This window comes from Anser cygnoides, chromosome 11 (genome assembly GCF_040182565.1).
Source record: "Anser cygnoides isolate HZ-2024a breed goose chromosome 11, Taihu_goose_T2T_genome, whole genome shotgun sequence".
NCBI classification, from domain to species: Eukaryota; Metazoa; Chordata; class Aves; order Anseriformes; family Anatidae; genus Anser; species Anser cygnoides.
Window position 1 is genome coordinate 7,854,479 of NC_089883.1, and position 22,033 is coordinate 7,876,511.

A 22,033-nucleotide genomic window follows, 5' to 3' on the forward strand; every position below is an offset into this window, starting at 1 on the left:
ACTGGCCTGGTCTGCTGCTCAGGGAAGAAAACAGATTATTTCTGATATAAAAATAAGATCAACAGTAAAAACTCTTCATGTTGGTTTAATCGTCCCGTTTTCCCTTGGTCCTCCTTTTGCAGACTTTGTAAACCAGAGAACTGTGTTGCTTGGCTGGCTATGAGGGAAAGAGGTTAATACTGAAGACTACACAAGGTTCTGCAATTAGACAATTTCTTTGTAGCATAATGTAGGCGCCAAGATGACCTCAGAGGCCTTTTTTTGCTGTTGCAGAAACATATTGGACAGGTTTTCTCAGCAGCTGTGCATTAGCGTTCCGTATTTAATGGGCTGATTATAAATTACAACAGCTACCCTAAGATCTTCCCATCACTCTGGATTTCTTCACAGCAACTTTCTTTCTTTCCTTCTTTTCCCTTGCCTCCAAGGACTGCTTTGCAAATATGTGCCATTTGGTGGGAAAGCAGATGGGGGGAATAATAAAAGTTATGTTTTATGGATTCATGCGAAGATTGCTCTGTATTTTTTCTCAAAAAAAAAAAAAAAGCTAAAAAATAATAATAAAAATAACCCTCCTCATATTTCTTTTCAGGAAAAGAGGTTTCAGGATAGCAGTGCAAGACTGATAGCCATGGGAAAGATAGAGGTGAGCATACACCACAGGATCTGAAGATAGAGAGATTTAGATAGAGAGATATTTTTTAGATCTTCTTATACAGATGGATTTTTATTATTATGTTTTGCTGCACCTTGGGCTTTTGTTTATATTCTGGTTAATTCATCCCACTTGTACTATCTCCCTCCACATGACAAACTCAATAAGTGGTCTATTTCTGCTTGCTGGACTGCAAGCTCATGGAATAAATTTGGGGAGGAGGAAATTTGGGAGAATCACGGTCCTCTCACCCACCTGGGAGAGACACACACCTGCTTGGCAGAGTGCGGGGACCTCCAGATTAGCAAAGTGGCCCAGCTGCTGGGCATCGGTCAATCACTTGCCTTCATTTCCTCAGCACACTGAAAAGACCCATGAAGGAGGTGCTAAATTTTAGACTTGCTTGAGAAAGCAGAAGGGCTTTTCTCTCAGCCTCTCAATGCTAGCTGGCTTTAGTTGTGAGATGTGTTGTTGCTTTTGATTCCACTTTAAACAGTTTCTTATTTGTAGTTTGCATTTTTTTCTTTATGTTTTTTTTCTTTTCTCTCATGTTGTTTCCAGAGGAAGCACTGGATGGGGATTGTTGGTCTGGTGTGAGTAACTAACAAAAGCTATGTTTTGATCAGGTATATTTATTTTTCTAACTGTTTCCTGGGGGTAGCTGGCATCCTCCATGCGTTCTTAACGGATATGTAATTTTTCACTGAGAAAGGGATGCTTTTTGTGATAGAGGAAAAGGGGTACAAACACCTTTCCAGCTTTGTTGTTGTTTCCCGGTCCTATGATCAATGGGTCTCAGCCCTACTTGCAATAGGGGCCCCCCAAATTTTTGTGTGGTGTGATGAATCCTCTTGTAAGAGTTCATGTCTCGGTTTGCTCTCTTAACTACCTGTTATGAACTCTTAGAAGAGATCCATGGATCCCAGGAGTCATTAAGCGGCAGATTGAAAACGCCATTTGTAATTGTTTGTGAGCTAAGCCCAGAGCCTAAATATTTTTGGCTGACTTCTGAGCTTTGGCTCTTTCTCTTTTCTTCCTCTTTCCCCAGTGCATCCCTTCCATCTCAAGGGATCTGGAGATTCCCAGCCCAATTTTAGGCAGCTAAAACAAACTCTTTTTTTTTTTCTCAATTATGTTTCAGGCTTTTTGGAGCCTGAAACACAGCAGGAGAGCCAGACTAACACAAACCAAAAGCACATTTGCTAACCTGGCCTTTATCCTTAATGTGAGCAAAAGAGCTGTTAGGATGAGGTCAGTGGCACACAGCACCTCTGAGTTGGCTGAGATGTGATGGTGTGACAGCAGCCACCTGACCGTAGGGACAGGCATGGGAGTGGGATTTTTCCGAGCAGAAAACCACTGAAAAGCTAAACTGCCCAGGCTGAGATTGATGATGAACTTGTGTCTTTTAGACCTGCTATCTATCTGTTGTGTGTATCTTGCTCTAAAACTGGCACACTCCATAGGTGGTAGGAGTAGTTTGCTCTCAGTTCAGAAGAAAATACGCAATGCCTAATGTTAGGGAGGATCTTGAGACCAATGGAGAAAAGGTTGTAAAAAGATCCGATGCCTGTGTTTGTCTAACATTGATTTCCAATTGGGAAATGAGGTGGATGTTTTTAACAATAGGATGATGAACCCCTGGAGCAGTTGCCTAAGGGATGTGGTAGGCTCTCTTTTACTAAAATCCAATATATTAAGTTCAGATCGCTTTTCTGAAAGAGGTGTTTGAGCTCAACAAGAAGTTCCTGGGCTCAGTAAAAGACCTCTGGGTGAATTTTTATATCTACAAGTAAGTAGGAGGTCAGATTAGGTGATCATAATAGTCTTTTTTTTTTTTTAACCTTCTGAGTTGAAATCCTTGAGCATGTACTTTGTAAAAGTCAAATCAAAAGGATGAGAGAGGTCTTAAAGCCAAATATTGCCTGCCAAACCCAATTATCAGGACTGCAGTTCAAAGTGGTTCATGCCCTTGCTGGGCCAGAAGCATTTGACCACTGATTATAGCGAAAGATGTAAGTGCTAGGAGAAATGAGAGGGCTGCAAGAGAAGGGCTTCGAAGTGTAGGAAATGTGTACTTTCTCCATGTAGAGACAAGACTGGAGAGCAAAGTGAATTGCCTCAGGCTAAGGAAGTGTCTGCTTTTCAAAGAGGACCTCCCAGAAGGGTGCAGGTCCCACTGTGTTCACACTATGGTAGGCAAAACCTTGGCGACAAGGAACAGAGCCAGGAGCTGCAAGAAAGCCACGAGGATGGCTCTGAGCATGGGTGGAAATGGAATGGAAGATGGGCAGCTGATGACAAAATTATAATGTGCATCAAAGCCCCTGCTTCATCTTCTACTGCAGCAACAGCAGCACAGGTGGACACGCGGCAAGTTATCTCACACCTCCAGGGTTTCCCTGCAATCCCTTGTAAGACTGCAAGAGGAGCTTTTGCTTCCCGGCGTAGCAAGGAGAGAGCTGGCAGCTCCATTAATGAGCATTTGCAGCCAAGCCTGTCTTGTATCCGATGCACTGCATGCATACAGGTTATGAATAATTTCTTCCCTAAGAAATGAGCCCAGGTTAAAAATAGCCCCTGCATTTAGCTGCTTGCTGCCTCCTTCCTGCTTGCTGAGGCCGGAGAAGTGCTGGCAGTCATTTTCAGTGTGGAAATGTTTAGAAGCTAAAACTCTCTGGTGTCTCTTGCCAGTGTGGGGAGCTCTGGAGACAACTGTGGGGCAAGCAATGGAGTCTGGTTTTCTTCTTACCCTGGCCTGGAAGGGAACGTGTCTCTGGAATGAACTGGAGACAACTGCTCTGTTACATGTTCAGTTCCAGCCTTGACTCTCTGCTGAGGCTGTTAACGAAGGGCCAATTAACATTAGGCAGTTTTGTGATGAGCCTTTCCAGCTGGGGCTGTGGCAGGGCTTGCTGTACATGGGAAGGTGCCCTGCATGTAACACTATCTCCCTGTTACCATCCATGGTGAACTTGTAAAACGGGACATGTTTGGAAGGTACATGGGGACACTTCCACTTGTATGTCCCTGCTTCTCTTCTGTGGGATTAAATCTGCTATGGCCATAGAAAGTTGGAGGAGCTGCAAGGTTAGGGCCTTTCCTTCTCCACCTAAATAATGCTGATGCTTTCTCATTAATTCTCAGCTCAGGGCTTGCAGAAGGAGTTTGTCATCATATGAGAAGCAGGGGCACAGATAGCTGGTAACAAACAAGGGCTCCCTCACCACCTGCTGACCTGAAGGACTAAGTAATAGCTTCTAACGGCACTGTAAGTAATGACATATCCTGCAGTTGGCAATGAAATAATCAGGGTTAAGCCCAAAGGCATGGTTGAAACCATGCAGCTCACACTGTGGTGAAGGGAATGAAAACAACCAAGTATTTGCTTACAGGACTGTTGATGAAGTGGTTTTTACTTTGACTTTGACTAATCAAAGCTCTTGAGGTGTGTGGTGGTTGGTAGATCTTGCCTGAAGAAGCAGTGAAGGCTTCTGGTCTCTGCTTGGAAGGAGAGAAGGAAAGGAAATTCAGGAAGAAAAAAATAATAAAAATAGCACTTGAAATATCAAAAACTCTGTGAGAGATGGCTTGTTTGTGAGTTTCTGGCATACAGATCTCCACACAGAAATCAATCATTGGTGAATAGTGCTACGAGTGTGAGCGGGTTGATTTTTATGCTAGTTCCAGAAGGCTCTGAGCCAAGTACCAGGTTCTGAGACAGCTTATTTGGAGCCTGAAGGGAACTGAGGAGCTGTGGACCTCCATCCATATTATCAAGGCCATGGCTACACGACAAGATTACTGTCACCAAGTAAACTCCTTCCTCTTTCTCCAGTACTCTGAAAAGATACCATGTGATTGTTTTGTTGTGGTTTTGGTTTTTTGGGTTTTTTTTCTCAAGTTTTTGAGCCTGAAGCTTTGTCCCCTCTCTCCCCAGTGAAAACCTGAGTGGCTCCCTGCTCATCAAATGCACCTATGCCTTTTCTGTAGCATCCTTCCTGTAGAATTCTTCATGTGAGTATTCTCAAGTCCTGCCACTTTCTCTCTTCCTCAGCCACCACAGCAATACGTGCTTAAGGTTTCACTCAGTCTCTCTCCCTTGCCTTGTGGCTATGCCTTGTCTGTTCTCAGCCTCGGGGATTCATTGTAAAAAATGATCCAGTTTTCAGAAATCACAAGGTTCTGTGTCCTCCACTTAATTATTGTTTTATTTTAATAAGCAATTATGTTTTGAAGGCACCTCAGGGCTCCAGGCGTTAACCACTTATCACCTGCTGAGTGATTTAGAACTAGTGAAGCACATCCCATTTGCAGGTTGGAATAAGGCCTGAATCCTATCACCAGACAAATGAGTTCAGAAATACTCAATGTTTGTAGCTCATTGCTTAGGGATTCAACCCCTGGCCTTCAGAGAGGGTCTGATTGTGTGCTGGAGGGGCTGTAAGGATGCCTGTTCCCTTGCTGTTCTGATAAGAAGCAAAGGGCTCCTTAGAGGGTGTGAAAGGGAGAAGGCTATCTGTTGGCTCTTCTGTACTATTTGCTTTGCCAAGTATCTTCCACAAGTCTCTCTCAGTTACAGACCACAAAACCCTAGCTGTTAAATCAACCCACAGCTTGGGCTTCCCATGTGTGAGAGATTTAAATCACCTCGAAGGTGAGACCTTTGGGGGGGGGGCCAGGAAGGCAGTGAGTCTCAGTTCCAGAACGGATGTGGAAAATGTGTGCAGTCTCCCAGGGCTGAGACATTGGGTACAATTATGGGTTTGTCTTCAGGACTTATTTTCCACCAAGAGGCAATTTGTTGAGCTCACTCCAAGAGCCTGAAACTTGCTGGCTGTAGCAATTTTCAGGAATAAACCATGAGCATTTCCACAGATTGCAGGGTGCAGTGCTCTGAGCACTAGTACCTTGAAGAGCGGAGACCTGGGTTATCAAATACTGGCTGGCTTTTCCCTGCAGCTTTTATGACCTAATGGTTTCTTTATTGTCCTCCCGCATCTCCTTGACTTCCAGGTGGCACAGTTGGAAGCCCATTTGAAAGCATAATCCCATTACATCTTCTCTATTTTTATGTCACACAGTAAAAACACAACGCAGCAGCTAGGCCTGCATTTAACTCCTCGGCTGGAAGGCTCAGCAGCCCAGCCTGTGTGCGCTATAGAGCATTATTATTGACATTATCTACAGTGTTAGTCAGCACATGTGCCATATGCTCCAAGGTCTACGTCCTCCACGTATTGACTGACTCGTTTTATATTTTCCATATGGGGTCTGTCCTCAAGGTTCCACACAGACTCTGAGGTATTGGGATAATAATGAGAAGGATAATAAATGTAATAAGGGGAACAAGAGGGCTGAACCTTGCAGGGAGACCCTGAGTAGCATGAATAGGAGGCTTTTTAACGCATTCCCTCCTCTTGGGTTTGGAGATACGGAGCAAAGAATGGGTGGACATGAGGTGAAGTGAAAGTGGGGATTATAGAAAATGAGATAAAGGAGAGAAAGAAAAGGATAGAAAGGAGAAAAAGCTAGAAAAGGAGAAATCCCGTGTCCTTGTTGTGGAGAACTGTTTCCTCCCACTTGCTGCACGATGTGCCCTCTGGGTGTAGTAAACTTTAAAGAGTCCTTTCCATGTTGAAAATGCTTCTTTAAAACCATAGGTGCTCTGAATTAAATACAAGGTAGAAGTTCCTGATGAAGAGTATGACTGCTACTAGTTGTGTTCCCCAAAGTAACATAAGCTGTTCTGCTGTTCCACAGCTCCAAGCTCTTGGCCCATGTGGGTAATGCCTCCAGCCCATTTTCTTCTCCATGCTTCCCATTTTTCCAGCCAGAAAGAAATGAGGATGGGAGCTCTCTTTTTGGAGAAACACAGCCATTTCTAAGCAACCGCCAGCATGAATTACATTTCAGAGCATCCCTTATTGTGTTCTCACCTGTGCATCATCAGAATGGGCCCAATAAAAAGCCTCATTTCTCTTTATTTCATTGTGAGTTTTACCTTCCTTTTCCATTTGACCTTCCACTGTCATCCTCTATTTCCTTCTGGCCCTATGTCTGCTCTGATTTAGAGACTGATGGTTCCAGCATATCTCTTGACAGAGAGAGAAGGATTCCCAGAAGACTCTGTGTCTGAGCCCAGAAATGTAAAGTTTGCAGGGGCTGGTCCAGCAAGGTCTGGGTAGTACTTGGTTGGTGCCTGCCTCATTCCCATCCAGCCTCAGGCTGCCTGGAGCCAGCTGGGCTAGGATGTTTCAGTTCTTTTCTGCAGCCCACTTGGTGTTCTCAGCTTGGATTTGAGGCACAGCTCAGCAATGTTTACCTGTCACATCTGTACCAGGCTGGGGATAGCAATGCTAATATTGCAACACCTTTAGCAGAGCTCAGTGATAGGATTTGACCCAAATTGCAGAGGGAAGAGAAGCAGCTCTATAAAAACTGAAATTCTTCTGGGTGACAGGTTCTATTGAAAGCAAATAAATAAAGTCAGGTATGAAAGGGGAACATTCTGATTTTTCTCTTGTTTTAGTGTGACTTGAATGTGATTTTATGGGGCTCAGCTAAGCAAGCACTGCAGGGACCCTGAGGAACAAGGCTGTGTTTGCTGAGAAGGCAACGTCATGCTTCCACAGCACTAGGAGGAAGAGCGGTGTGAATGAGATTGCATTGAATCAGCCCCCTTTCTCCCTGTTGGAAGCTTACAGAGTATGGAAATGCACTTGAAATCAAATAGACATACCTGGACTTGCAAGTTGTGTGGGTATTTTCATTTTCTTGCCCTTCCCAAGGGCAGAGCTCAATGAAGAGAGCAACAAAATGTACCAGCTTTATGTGGCAAGGCTGATTTTTTTGAGGGAGGGGAGGAAGAGAAGGCTGCAGGGGTGGCCTCTGTGAGCAGAGCCCAGAAGCTGCCCCATGTCAGATCAGAGCCAGCTCCACATGACTCCGGAAGGGATCCGCTGGTGGCCAGAGCTGAGTCAGTGAATGGTATCAGTTATGCCTTTGTGACTGAAGATTTAAGAAATGGGGAAAAAAAAAAAAAACAGCTATGCAACAGCAGCTGGTAGAGAGTATGAAGATGTAAGAGAAGCAGCCCTGCAGCCCCCAAGGTCAGTGCAGCAGGAGGGCAGGAGTTGCTCCAGGCATGGAGCAGAAGTCCCACTGTGGCCTGTGGAGATGCCCCTGGTGGTTCAAGCTGTCCCCCTGCGGGCTGTGGAGAGGCCCCTGGTGGAGCAGGCTGTCCCCCTGCAGCCCACGGGGCCCACACGGAGCAGATCTCCACGCTGCAGCCCGTGGAGGAGCCCCCGGTGGAGCAGGTGGATGTGGCCTGGAGGAGGCTGCGGCCCATGGAGAGCCCCCGCAGGAGCAGGCCCCGGGCCGGAGCTGCAGCCCGTGGAGAGGAGCCCACGCAGGAGCAGGGGGTCTGGGGGGAGCTGCCACCTGTGGGGGACCCGTGGACAGTTTGGGAAGGACAGCGTCCTGTGGGAGGGACCCCATGTGAAGCAGGGGCAGAGAGTGACCATGAAGGAGCGGCAGAGACAGTGTCAGGTACCTACCACAGCCCCCATTCCCTGCACCACTTGGGGAGGAGGTGGAATAGGGTGGATGGGAGAGAAGTTTTCAGTTTGCTTGTAGTTTCTCACTGGTCTGGCCTGTTAGTAATAGGCAATAAATTATATTAATATCCCTACATTGAGTCTGTTTTGCCCCTGACAGTAATTGGTGACCAATCTCCCTGTCATTATCTCTACCCTTCAGTCCTTTTTTAATGTGTTTTCTCCCCTCCTTCCTTCGAGGAGGGAGAGTGAGAGAGTGTGGTGGAGTTCAGCTGCACAGCAAGGTGAAGCCACCACACTAAAGTGCCCTGGGTCTGAGTTGTTAAAATGGGACTAAGCTCTAAACCAGTGTGCAGACCTGTCATGGGTGATGAACTGGGGCAAAATTAAGGTAACAAAATAGTGGACAGACTTGGCTAAAGTAGAAAGGTACACAAAATTCCTTGGGTGAAGATAATCTAGCTGTTCATCATCAATACTTAGATATGATATATATCTAAGAGCATATGATCTATCAGTACTTATGGACACATTCCTACTTGAAATACAGTCTTCCGATCTAGCTATTGTGTTTTCCTGCAACTAGGAAGCATGGTTTCTTTGAAACAAGATATAGTCTTCAGACAGCTGAAGGGACTCCCTTGCTGCCCAGCACTCAGGGTGACAGTGAAATATTTGCAGTTCAATGGGAGATGCTTTTAGGGCTGCATGAAGGAGCAGCAACCACTATGTATGGAGCAATTATATAGACATCAGTTTATGCCTGAAGATCTTGAACCTGCATATATAAGCTAGACAGAGATACAGGGTTTGTCCTGATTAGTGATGGCAAAAGATGCATGTCTGAGTTGCATCAGAGCATAATCCAAAGGATTCTGAATGATGTGACCCTTTGGAGAGAATTGTGAAATGCAGATATTAGAACTGGAAGTGAATCTTCATGAGCGCTTATGATCCTCCTTGTGCTTGTCTTATGGATGCAATATAAACATATTTCCTTCATGTGCTTTTTTTTGTTTGTTTTGTTATTGTTGAAATGGGGTGATGTTTTCCATACTCAGTCTTGGTGGATGTGCCTGGGGTAGTGATGAAACACAACCTCTCTAGCTCAGCATTTCTGTCCCCATCATCTCTATACAAGGCTTGGGCTGGAGGATGAGCGACTACTCAATATTTTATCCAAGCCACAGGGGAATGGCTGGTGAAACAGGAGGGACACCTTGATAGAAGAGCCATTTGAAGGAATATTAATTAGCAGGCAGCCAGTTCTGGACAATTGAATCTCAACTCCAGATGTTCCCATTCTGACTAAGTGCTTTAGCAAAATGCTTAATTGATTACAATCTTGTGAGCTCTGTGTGTGTGTGATAAAAACCGAGACTGCTGAGCTAGGGGGATTGTCTGTTGATAGCAACACAATGCGGTGAGTATTTCCTCACCTTTTAAAACTCATTCTTTTTTATCATGGGGAAACCAGGCTAGGCTACAAAAAATGTTCTTTAATTTATGATCTTTATTGTAGTCACTGTGCTAGTTAAAGTCACTGAAGGCTCAAGTATACATGGATGAAATAGACACATCTGTGTTTGGCCTGAAAGGCCTTTGAGCCTTGTTTAATGAGGGCCTGCAAATTTAAAGCCTTCTTGATTTCTGTACATCTATATAACAGGTACAAGGACAGGGGGGTAAATTAGAGAAGAAATAGGCTGTTGGGATGAAATGAAATCAACCTGAGCTTTTGCCCCAGGCTGTAATTGAACCAGAGCTGAAGTTCAAATAAGAATTTTATTTTTTTTTTTTTAACCTGGCCTTTGAGTTCCAAACAAGCTCAGAAATGTCAAACAAGTATAAAGGGTTGTTACAGCTGACATCTTGGATGGAGGGGAAGGAAGGGAAGCTGCAAGGTAAGGGAAGCTGTATAACAGGTAAAGTGATACTTTGCAATGAGGTTATATGGTTATATATATATATGAGGTTATATGCCAGATATTTGACCTGGATTCTTGCAATTGGGTGGGAAGAGGTTTTTGTTTGTTTTTTTTTTGGCAGATCAGATCCAGCTTCTGGTGAAATCACAGAGATCTCTTCATTTAGGTTCAGTGGAAGCTGGCATGACCGTAAGGGGGCATGATGCTCACAAGAAAGTTCTTCTCATGGTGACTGGTAGGCTTGTTATGAGCCAATCCATTGTGGTTTCTCACCAGGAAAATGCACTGATTTCAGTGGAAACATCTCTGACTTCTTTGTCTTATTCCTTTTGCATATTATAAAAGCTAAACTGAGAGTAGTAGAGGAATAAAACTGTTGAATGCTTTTTCTAAAAGTATGGAATATACTTAATAGACAAGACTGCATAAAACAGGCATATTGGTTGGTAATATTAGTGTTTTGTGCTGAGAGAGCAATTCTATATTTTATTTTGCCTTTTCTCTCGAGAGTTCCAGGGCATGAATTTCTGCAGCGTTAAAAGCTGCTATGAAGACCTCAGTGCTGCCTATGACCTTTTGAAAAATATGGAATTTAATAAGAGAAGGGGATCTGAATCTGATTTGCTGAAATACCCAACTGCTTATTCCTTATCATTTGGTTTTGCTGAATGCATTTAGTCCAGGTGGGGTTGTTCATCTGTGAGCAACAAACTAACAGCTTAAGTCTCTGCACCTGACCTTCATGTTTCTCTGTGGCTTAAGAAGGTTCACACCCCACTTAATTTGCAGACGCTGTCTGGATATTTCAGTCTGATATCTCCATGTGTGTGGCAACAGGTAAATGAAAATGAAAAGCCAATTTTAGGGCAGCTGCAAAGCAGAGACTTAATAGCTCTAATATGAGAAATTTAGGAGTAATGAATTTGTTCTTTTGAAAAATAGCATCTATTTTTAGTTCTCAAAGAGCCTTGTTTTCTAGGGATCAGTGACAGGCTGTGCTGCCAAGGTGTGTAGGTTGATTTTGGAGAAGCATCCAGCCAGCTTGCATGGGGGTTGATGTCTTGCAAACTCCTGAGAGCACACTGGCACACGAGACTTCCTATTAGACTTGTGCTATAAAAGCTGTAGCTGAGCTGTTCCTTTTAACAGACAGTCTTAATCCAGCCAGCTAGAAGGGAGTGGCAACTCTGGAGGAATCCAAGATGCCTTGGCTTCCCTTCTCAGTGACAAACTGAGCATGCTTCCCTCCTAGAGCACTGCTTCAAGCTATGCAGGGCATCCTGACACCAGCATTGATGGGACAAAGGCTATTTATGTGCAAAACAAAAGAAAAGGAGGTGGGATTTTTTCATCTCAGTTTCAAGTTCCATTGATCTTCAACAGAAACTGTAACCTTTTAGGCCATGAACTGACTGGCAAGAGCCACAATCTCTCATGGCTCACATGGGACTGAGATTCAAATACCCAGAATGTCACAGAGTCAGATTTGGGCATCAAATCTGAGCCTCTGGCAGGGAGATGTCAAATTCTGGGCTGAACCTCTTCTTGTTTGTTAGTTCCTGAGCTCAAAATGACAGACTGCTCCTACAGCAAACAAACTGCTGCTCCAAGAGAAGAGATCAGTGGGAGCAGTTGGGTATTGATGAGCAAAGGCTGGGAGCCTGCTCTGCGATGTTTAGGTCTTTGTGATAATAATTAGATCTTAAAATGTGTCAGTTCTGCATGAGGCAAATCATCAGCGTAGGCCAGGAGCATGTTTCCATGGGAGTCTGTCTGTGTGATTTGCGTAAGAGCTGTCTAATACAGCTGTGACCCTGCATAGCTGTATCTCAGTTTGAAGGCTATGGGAGTGGAACAGAAATGACTGGAAAAGGAAGGATTCTTGCTACCTCCTAATTTCCACTGTCTTCGCCACTTCTGACTTTCATAAAACCTTCCCCCACGGAGCTGCAGCCAGTGTTGCTGATGTAAAGGCAGTAAGGAACACAGCCAGGGTCCAAGGGTATTCAGATAACAGCTTTCTTTTCCCGTCAGAAAAGCTGTTGCCTATAAATTACCATTTGAATGTTTTGAGAGAGCATGTCTCTGTTGCTTCTGTTTCTGCCATTTCTCCGTCAGCCTCAAAGGTTTTCATGCTCTGAGGAAGGCCGAGGCTGATCTTTTTGGGGAAGAGGAGTTGTTGAGGTGGCCAGGGATAACTGCAGAAGCAGGGCAAGGAGGGACGGTCATATGAAGTGTAAACCCTGAACTGATGCAGCATACTAAAGTCATGCTTTCTGTGTGAATTCATGTATTCACGTTATCCAGGGGCACCATGGCAAGCAGCCTCAGCAGGTCACATCTGCCTTCTGCAGATCAGCAATGCAGGGGGAGTTTCTCCTTCCCATGATCTCCACCTTCTCAGGATTGATTCAGTCTGTGTTGAAGAGGCTGAAGAGGAGGATTTGCTGACATCTTCGGTTTTCTCCAGGATCTATGGCACAAAATTACAACTTACATTCAAGACCACTGCCATTTTACCTTTTACACTCTTCTCTCTTTTCCATTCTAGCCTTCTCACTATTGCCTACATGGAGTATCTATAACTCTTTCAGCTTTTTCCCCTTTTGTTGTTTCCCCATGCTTGATAGAAGTTGGCTTGGAATACGTTTCTTGTCCATTTGGGTTTAGAGCCTGGATGGGTGTTTGCAGAAGGACTCACACATCCTATTTCATTAGGATTTGGGGTAGGAGCTTGTTGAAGACCTGGACATGGATTCTGCACTCTGCTCCTCTGAACAGGATGACTGCTGCTGTCTGACAAATGGGGAGGATCATGCAGATGCTGTTGCTGTTGGCTGTGAGACCAACGTTGCCAGTACTCAGGCCTGTCTCTCTTGAAGGAATCGGCATTACTACCAGTCTTTATCCCCCTTTTCAAAGCCTGTAGTTTCAGGCTAACCTTTCAAAGAAAAGAACAGTGCAGTTGCTCTTGCGCAGCCCCTGATCCACCAGCATGACCTCATTGAGAATTAGGTCAAAGCTAATGCAAAATAGGTGAAGCCTTGCAGAGTAGAGAATACCCAGGGGGACTCCAGACTCAGAGAGCAAACTGCTTTGTCACCATATTAAATCAAATCCACAACACAGCTAGTTTCTGCTAACGTGCAGTCTGCAGAGGCTCTGGAGGATGGGGGAGTGAGGTGAGAAGGGATCTGAGGAGCTATTCATTTTATTTGTATGCAGTAAGTCTTTTTTTCCTACCCCTGTAGGGAAAGATAAATGCATGCAGCTTCTGGAGCCTGAGGTTGCTGAATTCCACATGGATTTGAATGGTCTCATCATAATTGTGTCTTGGGAGCTCATCAGGCCTCACAACCTGATGATATGCAGTGCTGGAGAAGTCAACAGAGAAAACAAGCATCCCATAGAAACAATGGTTGTAACTTACCTGGCCACTGCCACTGCAGTGCCATGATTACTACTTCCACTTGGAAGTTGAGTCCAATGTGTATGGAGGGAACCCAGTAAGTCAACGAGGGAAGTCCTGGAAGTCCTTTCAGCATCAGGGCTGGATTGCAAAGCAGATAATCTTGTTCTCTCATTCAAAATGCCCTCTTTGTTTCTTTTATTTATTAGGGCTACTGTTTTCTCCTGGCACCCGAACTGCTTTGGAGGTTTTGCTAGTCTCCACTGACCACCAATTTCCAATACTGGAAGTAGGTGAATTTCAAAGATGAAAGTCATTACTTTGTAAGCTTATTGTGAGATGTCTCTGGCTAAAAGCCTGGGAAACTATTTTCTTATGATCCTAGTATTCAGTGACAGTGGACTGTTTTATGCTGCCACAGCTTCCTCCATGTGCTTGTCTTTAACTGATACAGCTTAGCTGGGGGGGGGATACAAAACAAACAACAACAACAAAAAAATACTGCTGATCTACATTGCTGCTGCTGGCAAAGGCTAGTGCCCTGCATGGGGCCCCCCCAAGAGGGACAAGAATCTATCTTGAGGTTGAGCCTGATTTAATTCTTCTTACAAAGCACCCTGGCAGCTGTCTACATCTGACAGATTGTTAATAAGACTTTCCCTCAATGCAAAAGGGAAAGTAATTTACATTGGCTTCACACCTCTGGCAAGCAGGAAAGATCCTGCCCCACCTTAGCATGAATGGGGAGCAGGCAGGAGAACAAGAGCAGGCAGCACAGGGGGAATGGAGGAAGGCTTGCTCCGTGCTCGAGCAAGCACAAAGAAAAATGCCATTTGGAAAATTCTGATGGGTGAGAGAGCTGGGCAGAGAACCAGTGTGCTGTCCATGGCAGTGCTTCGGAGCAGCTTTCCAGCCACATCCTGAAGGATCACTCTTGCAAGGAGCAGCAGCGCTGCCTGATTTCATTTTTCTCCATTTAGCCCAATGCTTCTGCTGACACACTGCTCACTCTGCCTTGCTACAAGCATGGGAGTACCAGCACAAGCTGCCCTATGATTTTTTTTTTATCATTTGGTTCATAATAAGCTGATAGTCACTACGGAAGGACTGTGACACTTATTGCATGGTCAAGGCCTCTCCAAGAGGTGCAAGAATGCAATTACCTAGCCTACAACTGTCCTGCTACCTGAGCAGGCATAGCCATCCCCAAGAGGTCTGGGAAGCCGAGACTTCATCTGCATTATATTCCACCTTAAACCTGCTGTCACACTCGTTCTGACTTTAGCTGAGCACTCAGCAGCTCTCTGCTGGTGTCCTGGCCTCCAAGAGGAATGACGGAGAGGCACTTGACCACCTCTCCATGCTTCATGCATTGGTCCTGCTGCCCCTGTGCCTTAATGCACTGCCGAGGGAGGTAACAGCCCCGGGGCGTGCACTGGAATCCTCAGGTGAAAGCTTGCTAGGATGGTGCCATGGCCTAAAGGGAAATGAGAAGTGGCAGGATTTGCTCATCAAAGCCCACTAGCCCCTGCCCTTTCTGTCAAAAATGAGATGTGGATTGTTGGGGAGGGAAGAACTGGAATTATGTCAAAACAAAGTGGGTGGTGAAAGCATTTTGTTTGCTTGTTCCCTGACCACTGGGATCATGCAGAGGATTTGTTCTGCTAAAAGGCAAAACAAAGGGTTTTTTCTCCTGGAGTGCCCTCTATTTCAGAGAGTTTTTTGGAGTGACTGGAGAGGAAGGACATCTGATTGCTGAATGTGCTCAGCTGGGGCAGTGCAGCCTGGGAGACACCTGAGAGCCTTTCAGTGCCCTGGCCAACATTTGTGGAGGGGGAAAGAGGGTATTCGTAAATTGTTTTGTGTTTTTGTTTGTTTGTTTTGTGGTGTATATTGATGCTGAAAGATGCTGGACATCAGACCAGAAGAGGACCTTGTGCTGCAAGGACACAATGACCACAAGGTAGTCTTGGTTTTTTGACTCCTTATTTAATGTGTCCTTAAAAGAAATCCATGTCAGAGATTGTGTTAGTGTATGAGAGTTTCAGGTAGTATCATGCAGTGGTTTGGCAGAAATTGGAGGTCCTACCTGAAAGTTGTGGCTGATTTAGGGTGTTGGTGGGGGTGAGGAACCTGCCATGGCATAGGGAAAGTGTCATGTGGTGGATGGGAAGGGTTTTGCTGCTGCAGATAATGTTTGAAGGGCACATCTTGTGGAAGGTCATTAGAAGATGCCATCGTAGAAGATTGCTCAGGAGGAAGATACATGAGTTCTTCCAGGAAAAGTTGTTTCTAAAAATCAGGACTATGAGAACTTAACCCAAATGTTAATTAGAAGAGTCACTTATTTTGGTGTGAAATTGAATCCACGTCCTAGTTGAGCTGTGCTGAAGAGCAGTGTGCTTCTTCAATGGGTGCGTTCTACCTCTGTTCTCTGGAGGTCTTAAACACTACCTGTCATAGTGGCAGGTAAATATGGGACCTTGCTAAAAAGGCTGAGCATTTACAACAGCCTTTACAAATGAGGGACCTTGCCTGAAAGCAAGAGAGATGAAATTAAGACAAGTGCAAAGCACTCCTTTTAGATAGGCAAAACACAACACAAAATGGAGAATATGTGATGAGGCAGCAATACGGCAGGAGGGGACCTTGGGGTTGCACTGGTTCACAAGTAGAATACGAATCAACCCCGCAATGCTGCTGCAAAACAGCTCATTGTATCCAGCACCGTATTAACAAGAGTGTTCTTTGCCAGATATGAGAGGCAATTATTACAATCTGCTCAGGGATGGCAGAGCTTCAGCCAAGTGTGGGTGTCTGGAACTGATGCGAAACTTTGTCTACACCCATTAAAATTTTTGGAGGGATAGTCCAGCAGGGGGAGAAAACAAGTGAATGATAAGAGGTTGGGCAAACAAGTCTTATAAACAATGATTAAAGACACTGCATTTGTTTATTTTAGGAGAGAAGAGATGGAAATGGGATGCAGAAAGTTGTCTTACACATAAATAGTACTTATAAAAAGGCTGTTAATGAGGTGTTTTCCGTAGTCAGTGGCGTACAAAAAAGAAATTGCTTGAATTTATAGTGAGGATGATTTAAGATGTTTATTAGGAAAGCCCTTCTAATTCCTAAAGGGGTAAAAGCACTAAAGCAGGCTGTGTAGGGAAGCTGTGGCAATCTCTTTCTCAGTGGAGTTTAGGAGTGGGTTAGACAAACAACTGTTAGGACAAATACTTTTTTAAGTATACTTGATCCTGCCTCTGATGATCCCATGAAATGCCTTTCTGCCATACATTTCTATGATTAAGCACAACATAAAAACACAGCCTCTTCCTTGAGGAGTTAAAAATCCATCTATAGTTAGATAAAGTCTCTATCTTTTAATGATAAAACTAGGTTAAACGTGTCTTATGTGACAGTTCAGTTAATGTATCATTGTGGAACAAACATCAGGAGGGAAGGGAACTCTTTAAACTAAAGAATGGCGCTGGTGTAGCAACATGAGTATAAAACTGGCCAGGCATAAATTAGGCAGGAAATTGAAAGAAAGTTTCAGACTGTCAGAACAGCAATGTTCTAAAACAGCCTTTCATAACGGGAATGCTGGGGGCAAAAAGCAGAACATGTTTTTTAAAATAGAGCTTGCTAAATTAATTCCAAGGATTATACATAGCTACTGCCTGTCATATTGGAGTCCGGGACTAGGAGATCCCTTTTGTTGCTGTATTTTAGGAGCTGAGGGGAACAGAAGTATTTTTATGCCTGTGGGGCTGGTTTTTTGCTGTGTATTGACACAAGCGTACCTCTTTCATCCCTGTGCTTTTTTCATGTGCGAGGCAGTTAATGATATTCCTTTTAAGAGATGAAGGTCACAGCTCAGTTTAAAATTGCATAATTGCGCTGCGATGAAGGAGGGAATTCCAACTTTTCCATCCTTCTTGAAGGGGACTGCAAATCCTCAGGTGCTGCAAATCTTCTTGACTTTTCCAAGGCTGCAAACACTTCATACTGATTGCAGGGAGTGTCATTTGGGGTTAATACAAGCAGCTGGGAGAACTGCCTCAGGGAAGAGCTGAGCCACTGTAGTGTGCTAAGCTGGAGCTGGATGCTCATGTCCCAGATGGTCACCACTTGGCAGCTCCGGGGGGGACAAGGTGAGGTGTCAGAGTGGGGCAAGAAACTGCTGCAGTGCAATGCTTTGTGCCAAATATAGCGAATAGGACAGTGCAGGCTCAGTGCCAGGAGAGGAACTGAGCTTCTTTGCTGACGAATGAAACAAAGATGTGATTGGAAGTGCCATGCTTTGGAGGCATGAACAATTTCCCTATAATCAATCATCCAAACCAAATTGTTTTCATTTTGTTGCATTATTTAGCAGCCTTTTGATGGCAGACAATATGAGCTGGATTTTGATTTTCACCTGTTCCTCATGTTGATGTGATTTGTAGGCTTTGGCAGTGGGACGCTGGGGTGAAGGAAAGCTGAACTAGATTTCTGTGTTTAAAAAAAAAACTTGGCAAAGATTATGTCTATGGTTATCAGCTAATCATTCAGACATAGACATTGTTTGTCTGCTCTCATTAGGCTTGTAAAGTATCTGGCTATGCAAAGCTGACAGTGAAACACCTACAGAAGAGGATGTCAGAAGCAAGAGGGAGGGAATGAGGAGGTGATAAGGTAGAGCTGAGTTTGATGAGAGCCCCTGGCTCCTCCAGTAATAGTAAGGAAGGTGAGACATTAAACTTCTCAGCTCTCTTGGGTGTTGCTGGTTATGTGAAGCTACTGACATGGCTAGAGACCACGCAGAAATGGATAAATAGAGTAGGAGGGCTGATTCCTATATCCTGGGCTGACCCTTATTGAACAATTCCTTTTCTTTTCCTAGGTGTAAGGGCATCTCTCAGATTTCCAGGGATCCATTTCACTTTGCCTTGGGCAATATGTTTGAGAAGGGGGAGAAAGGGGAAGTTTGTGGGAAGAGTGTGCTAAAGTAAATCCAGTGACTAGTTTGTTTCCTAACACGGATTCTGTAGTTCAGACATTTTCCAGCATTTGATGGTACTGGGTCAGGCTGAGAGAACTGCTTGGTGCAAATCTAATAGAGGAGAAAATTGTGGGGAGATATCGTAAGAATAATGCCTACTCTGGAGCATGTGCTTTTCATCCCTTCTGAGTCTGATGACTCTGGCCTCATTTCAAGTCGTGACCTGTTTACACCGTGCTATAATTCAGCTAGAGCCTGGTTTATAGAAGGGCACCCTACACACGCTGAATAACATCCTGTGTCTCTAGCTGAGACAAGAAAGTCTTTTTCCTCAGGCAGGCAATTCGCTGAGCAGGACAATCTCGTGCAGTAAATTCAGAACTGCTCTAAAGCTGTTCAGTAACAGGGTATGCCTCAGCAGGCTGCATCCCACTTCATGGCCAAGATGCAAATATCACTGCATGCATATCAGGCCAGGTGTGTGTGACCTGTGCTGCAGCAAATGGCCTGAGACATCTCTACAATGATCCTGTCCAGCTGTGCAATGCTCCCCAGGGGACTCTTAGATTGGGACCTCCTGGTCCCACAGCAGGGAGCTGGTAGAAAATCTCCGCTGCTGGAAAATCTCCACTCAGCATGTCCCAGGACTCTCCAGTTTTGTTGCATCCTGCCCTGATGACAAGACTTCTCTTCTAAAGAGAGCTTTAGGACAGACAGAATTGGAGCCCAACATCAGGATCCATTTAGCTTTGGCTCAAAAGCTTGAATATTTGTCTAAGTATCACTGGCGTATTTCAGTTTTCATTTAGCTGGCTTTCCAACAGTTAACAGTGGTGTGGCATGTGTGGGAGAGGTGATGGTGGGGTCCTTCTCGCTGTCAAATCTGAACAACGACCAGGCTGGGAGCCTGTGCAGTTAACACTGGGAATCACAAAGGCATCAGGACCTCCTAGCAAGTACCTGTAAACAAGAAGGGCATGTTGACTGCATCACTGGCACAGCAGATTAGCTCTAAGCACACACTTACCTCTCTGTGCTTTAGCCTCTTGTACAAAAAGTGGGGATAATGCTACTTTTCCTCCTGCCTTTGTCCCTGCTGCCTGTTTGGCTGGTTGCTCACAAAACGAGGAGTATTTCTTATTTAGGATTTCTATGGTTCTTTGTACAACGCACCCCTGATCACAGCAGGGGGCTTTCAAGTGCTGCTGTGTTAGAGTGAGCACAGAGATGTCTGAACCTGGCGGATGCAGCAGCCTGCGTAGCGCTAACGAAGATTATAGAGGAGGCATGTGCTTGTCAGGCTGTAACAGTTGAAATTCACTGTAGGAAATTCTGCTTGTAACAAAGCTCTATTTACAGACATCCCAACAGTAAGAACCATTATTTTTCCATTGCTAATTGGTTCTCCTTGATAGAGCAAATGCTTACAGGAGGTTGAATGGATGCAATGATCTTTATCTTCTTGCTTTCCCCAAGGTGTGCTGTACTTAGCCCACAAGGGTATATCTTCCCTTCTTCTTCATGTCTTTATTTTCCTTTTAAAGTGCCATTTAAATGTTGAGCAGTGCACAGCCTCAAAGCACTGCATATTTATGGACAATTCAAATGAAGTGTTTTTCTTCATTATTCTGAGGTGGTGAATTGCCCTCTCCTTTTATAGTGACTATCGAGATATAATGAAAATTTAGTCAGGGCTCTTGATGGCCACTTTGTGCAATACCAAAGGCCTTTATCTCTTCTTTCACTCCTTCATCCTCTTTCTCCTGATCTTTAGAAAATAATAAAGCCACCTCTTGATCGTGGTGGTTGATGTTTCTAAGTTCTTTTAATTAAGCATGTTTTCCCTCCATTCTTCTCAACCTCGTCTTATCACTCCTCTCTGAGGTTAGATTTGATGGAAGCAGAAACTGCTTCAGACTTCAGGATTTATTCAGGTGAGACCAGCAGAAGCTACTGGCTCTTCAGAAAACTTGTTTGCTTGGTGAGGGGTTAGAGGGTGGGACAAAGATCAAAAGCCCTTTAATTCAGCTAAGTAGAATAAAAGTCAGTCTTCCACAGGCAAGCAAGGGATGAAGCTAGCTTAAACACTTAAATAACGTTTGGAATAATGTTTGTCCATCATTTGAAGCTCTGAGCCTAGCTCTATTTGAAAAGTGCACTAAATATTTCCCTTGAGCACTGTCCTTTTCCCTGAACTGTCCTCAGTGTGTCACTGCTTAATGGCTCCAGCCAGGAATTTGTCTCCCTGACCTCAAAGCCTGCCCCAGTGGTGAGGGTAAGTTTGGGGAAACACTCTGTAGCAGTCGTGAAAGGGACTTTTCATTTGTCTCTGAGCTATTGGTAAAGGCTGGATTTTGGGTGGAGGTAACAAACAGAAATAGCTTTTTGCTTGGCTGGGCTGGTGAAAGAAGCCATGCTGTTGGTGCTTTTACTATGAAACTGTGTAAAATCATGCAGTCAATAGGTTTTTAGTGTCTTTGGGATGTGGAGAGGTTTAACCTTTTCTTTGGCTCCAGTTTCACTGCTGTCCTGTTGCCTTCCTTGGTTCACAGTTTACCTTCCCTTACTTTCTTCTTGCTGGAGAGGCCTGGGAAGTACCTGCTGGGGGGAGGAATGTTTTTGTTTGCTTTTCTTTTGCTTTTTTTTTTTTTTGCTGTGCCTTGTTAGCACCAGTAGCGTGTACCAGCTGCTTCATGAGGGTCATTAATCTCTAGAACAAAACCTCCCATGCTGCAGCAACTGTTGAACCTGAAGAGGAAAAGTGGTAGCAAAATACTCCATGCTGTCTTTCTGCTGTCATATTATCCTGTGTTTGATGGCTCTTTGCTCGCAGAAGTAGAGCAGTACTTAAACACTGAGCTCAAGTCAACCTAATGGCCTCAACCATCACTTGAATAGGAGGGACAGAGAGGTAAGAAGTGACTCAGCATGTGCTATACGCTTATCTGTGTGTTTGCATGTGCTCAGGGAGGCTTGTTGGGTATGTAGGCAGACTAACCAATTACCAACTTTGCTTATTCCCATCTCTCCTCCTTTTCCAGTGACCAACCCTTAGTAACCACGAGAGTCAACTCACAGGCGTAGGTCCTTGAGATTCATCTCCCTTAGATGAAGGGGCAAAAAATTCCACCAGTTATGGGTGGTAGCTGTTAAAAGCTGCCTTGCTGAGGTTTCAGCAGCTAGGGAAACTCATCCTGAGATGCTCTGTGAAGAAATTTCATGTTACAATGGCCACCACAGTCTGAGCAGCTTTACCCCTGATGTCAGCCCGTGAATACATGGCAGTGATGGAAGGCTTAGTCATAGCAGCGGGTCTCCAGGAAACCTCATGTGGGAGAATGTTGCCTTGAGGCAGCAGACAGCATTATCAAAAGGGACGTATGCAAAAAATGGGAGTTTAATTGCTGTATTTCCCCTTTATCTTAGTGTAATTAACAAGCTGGTGTCTCTGCAGCTTTAGTTGAAGGGAACTCTTAGAAGTATGTTATGGATGTG

At 44.6% G+C, this 22,033-nt stretch overlaps 1 long non-coding RNA gene across 1 annotated transcript in view; it reads left to right on the forward strand.

Annotated features, from left to right (window-relative positions):
- Positions 1-656: 656 nt before the first annotated feature.
- Positions 657-22,033, forward strand: part of LOC106036462 (uncharacterized) — a 50,435-nt gene continuing 29,058 nt past the window's right edge. Inside the window, exons 1-7 of the long non-coding RNA XR_010834251.1 lie at positions 657-1,113; positions 1,217-1,281; positions 3,803-3,926; positions 4,596-4,672; positions 7,188-8,206; positions 13,761-13,840; positions 15,458-15,514. This is a non-coding gene — a long non-coding RNA (uncharacterized lncRNA). The remainder of the gene's footprint in view (positions 1,114-1,216; positions 1,282-3,802; positions 3,927-4,595; positions 4,673-7,187; positions 8,207-13,760; positions 13,841-15,457; positions 15,515-22,033) is intronic.